Source organism: Arachis hypogaea, chromosome 19 (genome assembly GCF_003086295.3).
Source record: "Arachis hypogaea cultivar Tifrunner chromosome 19, arahy.Tifrunner.gnm2.J5K5, whole genome shotgun sequence".
NCBI classification, from domain to species: Eukaryota; Viridiplantae; Streptophyta; class Magnoliopsida; order Fabales; family Fabaceae; genus Arachis; species Arachis hypogaea.
This window is the reverse complement of record NC_092054.1, coordinates 104,167,594-104,173,119: the sequence shown is the minus strand read 5'-3', so window position 1 is coordinate 104,173,119 and position 5,526 is coordinate 104,167,594. Positions and strand designations below refer to the sequence as shown.

The 5,526-nt window shown below is 39.9% G+C and overlaps 1 non-coding gene across 1 annotated transcript; it reads left to right on the top strand.

Moving 5' to 3' along the window:
• Positions 1-4,249: 4,249 nt before the first annotated feature.
• Positions 4,250-4,357, top strand: LOC112781504 (small nucleolar RNA R71). The gene has a single exon (XR_003192279.1). It is a non-coding gene; the product is annotated as a small nucleolar RNA R71 (small nucleolar RNA).
• The last annotated feature ends 1,169 nt before the right edge of the window (positions 4,358-5,526 follow it).

The window sequence follows — 5,526 nt, the reverse complement described above, 5'->3', positions numbered from 1 at the left end:
TTTAAGGGTTACTGGCTTTTTGCTCTTGCCTCTTGGTTTTAAGAGCTTTTGGCTTTTTCTGCTTGCTTTTTCTCTTCTTCTTTTTTTTTGCTATTTTTTTTTTGCAAGCTTTGTTCTTTGCTGCTTTTTCTTGCTTCAAGAATCATTTTTATGATTTTTCAGATTATCAAATAACATGTCTCCTTGTCATCATTCTTTCAAGAGCCAACATATTTAACATTCTTAAACAACAACTTCAAAAGACATAAGCACTGTTCAAGCATTCATTCAGAAAACAAAAAGTATTGTCACCACATCAATATAATTAAACTAACTTCAAGGATAAATTCGAAACTCATGTACTTCTTGTTCTTTTGAATTAAAACAGTTTTTATTTAAGAGAGGTGATGGATTCATAGGACATTCATAACTTTAAGACAAAGTTACTAAATACTAATGATCATGTAATGAAGACAGAAACATGGATAAGCACTTAACATAGAGAAAACGAAAAACAGAGAATGTAAGAACAAGGAATGAGTCCACCTTAGTGATGGTGGCGTTTCCTTCTTGAGGAACCAATGATGTCCTTGAGCTCTTCTATGTCTCTTCCTTGTCTTTGTTGCTCCTCCCTCATTGCTTTTTGATCTTCTCTTATTTCATGAAGGATGATGGAGTGCTCTTGATGTTCCACCCTTAATTGTCCCATGTTGGAACTTAATTCTCCTAGGGAGGTGTTGATTTGCTCCCAATAGTTTTGTGGAGGAAAATGCATTTGAGGCATCTCCGGGATCTCATGGTGATGAGCTTCATGCGTCTCTTGAGATCCATGAATGGGCTCTCTTGCTTGCTCCATCCTTTTCTTAGTGATGGGCTTCTCTTCCTCAATGGGAATGTCTCCTTCTATGAAAGCTCCAACTGAGTGACATAGATGGCAAATAAGATGAGGAAAAGCTAGCCTTGCCATGGGGGAGGACTTTTCGGCTATTTTGTAGAGTTCAAGGGAGATGACTTCATGAACTTCTACTTCCTCACCAGTCATGATGCTATGAATCATGATGGCCCGATCCACAGTAACTTCAGATCGGTTGCTAGTGGGGATGATGGAGCGTTGGATGAACTCTAACCATCCTCTAGCCACAGGCTTGAGGTCCAATCTTCTTAGTTGAACCGGCTTGCCTTTGGAGTCAATCTTCCATTGAGCTCCTTCCACACATATGTCCATGAGGACTTGGTCCAACCTTTGATTAAAGTTGACCCTTCTAGTGTACGGGCATGCATCTCCTTGCATCATAGGCAAGTTAACTGCCAATCTCACATTCTCTGGACTAAAATCTAAGTATTTCCCCCGAACCATTGTAATATAATTCTTTGGGTTTGGGTTCTTACTTTGATCATGGTTCCTAGTGATCCATGCATTGGCATAGAACTCTTGAACCATTAGGATGCCGACTTGTTGGATGGGGTTTGTTAGAACTTCCCAACCTCTTCTTTGGATTTCATGTCGGATCTCCGGATACTCATTTCTCTTGAGCTTGAAAGGGACCTCGGGGATCACCTTCTTCTTGGCCACAACATCATAGAAGTGGTCTTGATGAGCTTTGGAGATGAATCTTTCCATCTCCCATGACTCGGAGGTGGAAGCTTTTGTCTTCCCTTTCCCTTATCTAGAGGATTCTCCGGTCTTGGGTGCCATCAATGGTAATGGAAAAACAAAAAGCTTATGTTTTTACCACACCAAACTTAGAATATTGCTCGCCCTCGAGCAAGAGAAGAAAGAATAGATGAAGAAGAAGAAGAAAATATGGAGGAGAGGGGGGAGGGGTGTATTCGGCCAAGAAGGGGAAGAGAGGGTTGTGTTGTGTGAAAATGAAGAAGAATGGAGGGCTTTATATAGGGAAGGGAGGGGGGTAAGGTTCGGCCATAAGGGTGGGTTTTGGGTGGGAGATTGATTTTGAATTTTGAAGGTAGGTGGGGTTTATAAGGTAGGTTTATGGGGAAGAGTGGATGGATGTGAGTGGTGAAGTGGTTATAGGGAAGAGAGATTGAGGTGATTGGTGAAGAGTTTTGGGGAAGAGTGTTTATGGGATTGTGTGAAAGAGGGGTGAGAAGAAGTGAGTGGAGGTAGGTGGGGATCCTGTGGGGTCCACAGATCCTGAGGTGTTCAAGGATTTACAACCTTGCACCAAATTAGGCATGCAAAATGCCCTTGCACACAACTCTGGGTGTTCAGTGCCAGCTCTTCTCCAGGGTGCAATTCTGGCGTTCAAACGCCCAGATGCTGCCCATTTTGGGCGTTCAGCGCCAGAACCATGCTCTGTTCTGGCGTTGAACGCCAGCCAGATGCTTTTTACTGGCGTTTAAACGCCAGTAAGGTCTTCCTCCAGGGTGTGATTTTTCTTCTGCTGTTTTTGATTCCATTTTCAATTTTTATATTTATTTTGTGACTCCACATGATCATGAACCTAATAAAACATGAAAGAACAAGAAAAATAAAATTAGATAAATAAAAATTGGGTTGCCTCCCAACAAGTGCTTCTTTAATGTCAATAGTTTGACAGTGGGCTCTCATGGAGCCTCACAGATGTTCAGAGCATTGTTGAGACTTCCCAACACTAAACTTAGAGTTTGTAAATGGGATTTCAACACCAAACTTAGAGTTTGGTTGTGGCCTCCCAACACCAAACTTAGAGTTTGACTGTGGGGGCTCTGGTTGACTCTGTTTTGAGAGAGGCTTACTGTGCCTCTTTTCCATGTTTACAGAAGGGTAACCTTGAGTTGTAAACACAAGGGAGTCCTCATTCAATTGAAGGACTAATTCACCTCTGTCAACATCAATCACAGCTCTTGTTGTGGCTAGGAAAGGTCTTCCAAGGATGATGGATTCATCCTCATCCTTCCCAGTATCAAGGATTATGAAATCAGCAGGGATGTAAAGGCCTTCAACCTTTACTAATATGTCCTCTCCTTGTCCATAAGTCTGTTTTCTGGAATTGTCTGCCATCTCTAATGAGATTTTAGCAACTTGTACCTCAAAGATTCCTAGTTTCTCTATTACAGAGAGTGGCATGAGGTTTATTCCTGACCCCAGGTCACATAGAGCCTTCTCAAAGGTCATGGTGCCTATGGTACAAGGTATTAGAAACTTTCCAGGATCCTGTTTCTTTTGAGGCAATCTCAGTTGATCCAATGCATTTAGTTCATTGGTGAACAGGGGAGGTTCATCTCCCCAAGTCTCATTACCAAATAAATTGGCATTCAGCTTCATGATTGCACCAAGGAACTTGGCAACTTATTCTTCAGTGACATCCTCATTCTCTTCAGAAGAAGAATACTCATCAGAACTCATGAATGGCATAAGGAGGTTTAATGGAATCTCTATGGTCTCTAGATGAGCCTCAGAGTCCTTTGGTTCCTCAAAGGGAAACTCCTTGTTGATCATTGGACGTTCCAGGAGGTCTTCCTCACTGGGATTCACGTCCTTCTCCTCTCTTGTGGGTTCGGCCATGATGGTCAATTCAATGGCCTTGCACTCTCCTTTTGGATTTTCTTCTGTATTGCTTGGGAGAGTACTATGAGGGATTTCAGTGATCCTTTTACTCAGCTGGCCCACTTGTGCTTCCAAATTTCTAATGGAGGACCTTGTTTCATTCATGAAACTCACAGTGGCCTTAGATAGATCAGAGACTAAATTTGCTAAGCTAGATGGATTCTGCTCAGAATTCTCTGTCTGTTGCTGAGCGGATGATGGAAGAGGTTTGCTATTGCTAAACCTGTTTCTTCCACCATTATTAAAGCCTTGTTGAGGCTTTTGATGATCCTTCCATGAGAGATTTGGGTGATTTCTCCATGAGGGATTATAGGTGTTTCCATATGGTTCACCCATGTAATTCACCTCTGCTATTGCACGGTTCTCAGGATCATAAGCTTCTTCTTCAGAAGATGCCTCTTGAGTACTGTTGGATGCAGCTTGCATTCCATTCAGACTCTGAGAAATCATATTGACTTGCTGAGTCAATAGTTTGTTCTGAGCCAATATGGCATTCAGAGTATCAATTTCAAGAACTCCCTTCTTCTGAGGCGTCCCATTACTCACAGGATTCCTCTCAGAAGTGTACATGAACTGGTTATTAGCAACCATGTCAATGAGTTCTTGAGCTTCTGCAGGCGTTTTCTTTAGGTGAATGGATCCACCTGCAGAAGTATCCAATAACATCTTAGCTAATTTAGACAGACCATCATAGAATATATCCAGGATGGTCCATTCTGAAAGCATGTCAGAAGAACACTTTTTGGTCAGTTGCTTGTATCTCTCCCAAGCTTCATAGAGGGATTCACCTTCTTTCTGTTTGAAGGTTTGAACATCCACTCTAAGCTTACTAAGCTTTTGAGGAGGAAAGAACTTGGCTAAGAAAGCCGTGACCAGCTTATCCCAAGAGTTCAGGCTATCTTTGGGTTGAGAGTCCAACCACACTCTAGCTCTGTCTCTTACAACAAAAGGGAAAAGCATGAGCCTGTAGACTTCAGAATCTACTCCATTAGTCTTAACAGTATCACAGATCTGCAAGAATTCAGTTAAGAACTGAAAAGGATCTTCAGATGGAAGTCCATGAAACTTGCAGTTCTGCTGCATCAGAGAAACTAATTGAGGTTTTAGCTCAAAGTTGTTTGCTCCAATGGTGGGGATGGAGATGCTTCTTCCATGCAAATTAGAATTAGGTGCAGTAAAGTCACCAAGCATTCTCGTTGCATTATTATTATTTTCGGCTGCCATCTCCTCTTCTTGTTTAAAAATTCCTGACAGGTGCTTGCTGGATTGTTGTAATTTAGCTTCTCTTAGTTTCCTCTTCAGAGTCCTTTCAGGTTCTGGATCTGCTTCAACAAGAATATTCTTGTCCTTGCTCCTGCTCATATGAAACAAGAGGGAACAGAAAAATAATAATAATAGGGATCCTTTTTACCACAGTATAGAGGTCCCTGTGTGAGTAGAAGAAAAGAAGAAGAAAAGAATGTAATGTAAAGAAAGAAACACAAGGGTGAGGAGAGCAAAGATGTGAGATGAAGAGAAGTGTTAGTAGATGAATAAATAAATAGAAGGAGATGAGAGAGAAAGAGGATTTTCGAAAATAATTTTTGAAAAATGGTTAGTGATTTTCGAAAATTAAAATTGAAATTTGAATAATTAGTTAATTAAAAAGAAATTTTGAAAAAGAGGGAAGGGATTTTCGAAAATTAGAGAGAAAGAGTTAGTTATGTAGTTTTGAAAAAGATAAGAAACAAATAAAAAGTTAGTTAGTTAGTTGAAACAAATTTTGAAAATCAATTTTGAAAAGATAAGAAGATAAGAAGTTAGAAAAGATATTTTAAAATCAAATTTTTGAAAAAGATATGATTTTGAAAAAAGATAAGATAATAAGATATTTTTGAAAAGATATGATTGAAATTAGTTTTGAAAAAGATTTGATTTTTAAAATCACAATTAATGACTTGATTCACAAGAAATCACAAAATATGATTCTAGAACTTAAAGTTTGAATCTTTCTTAAC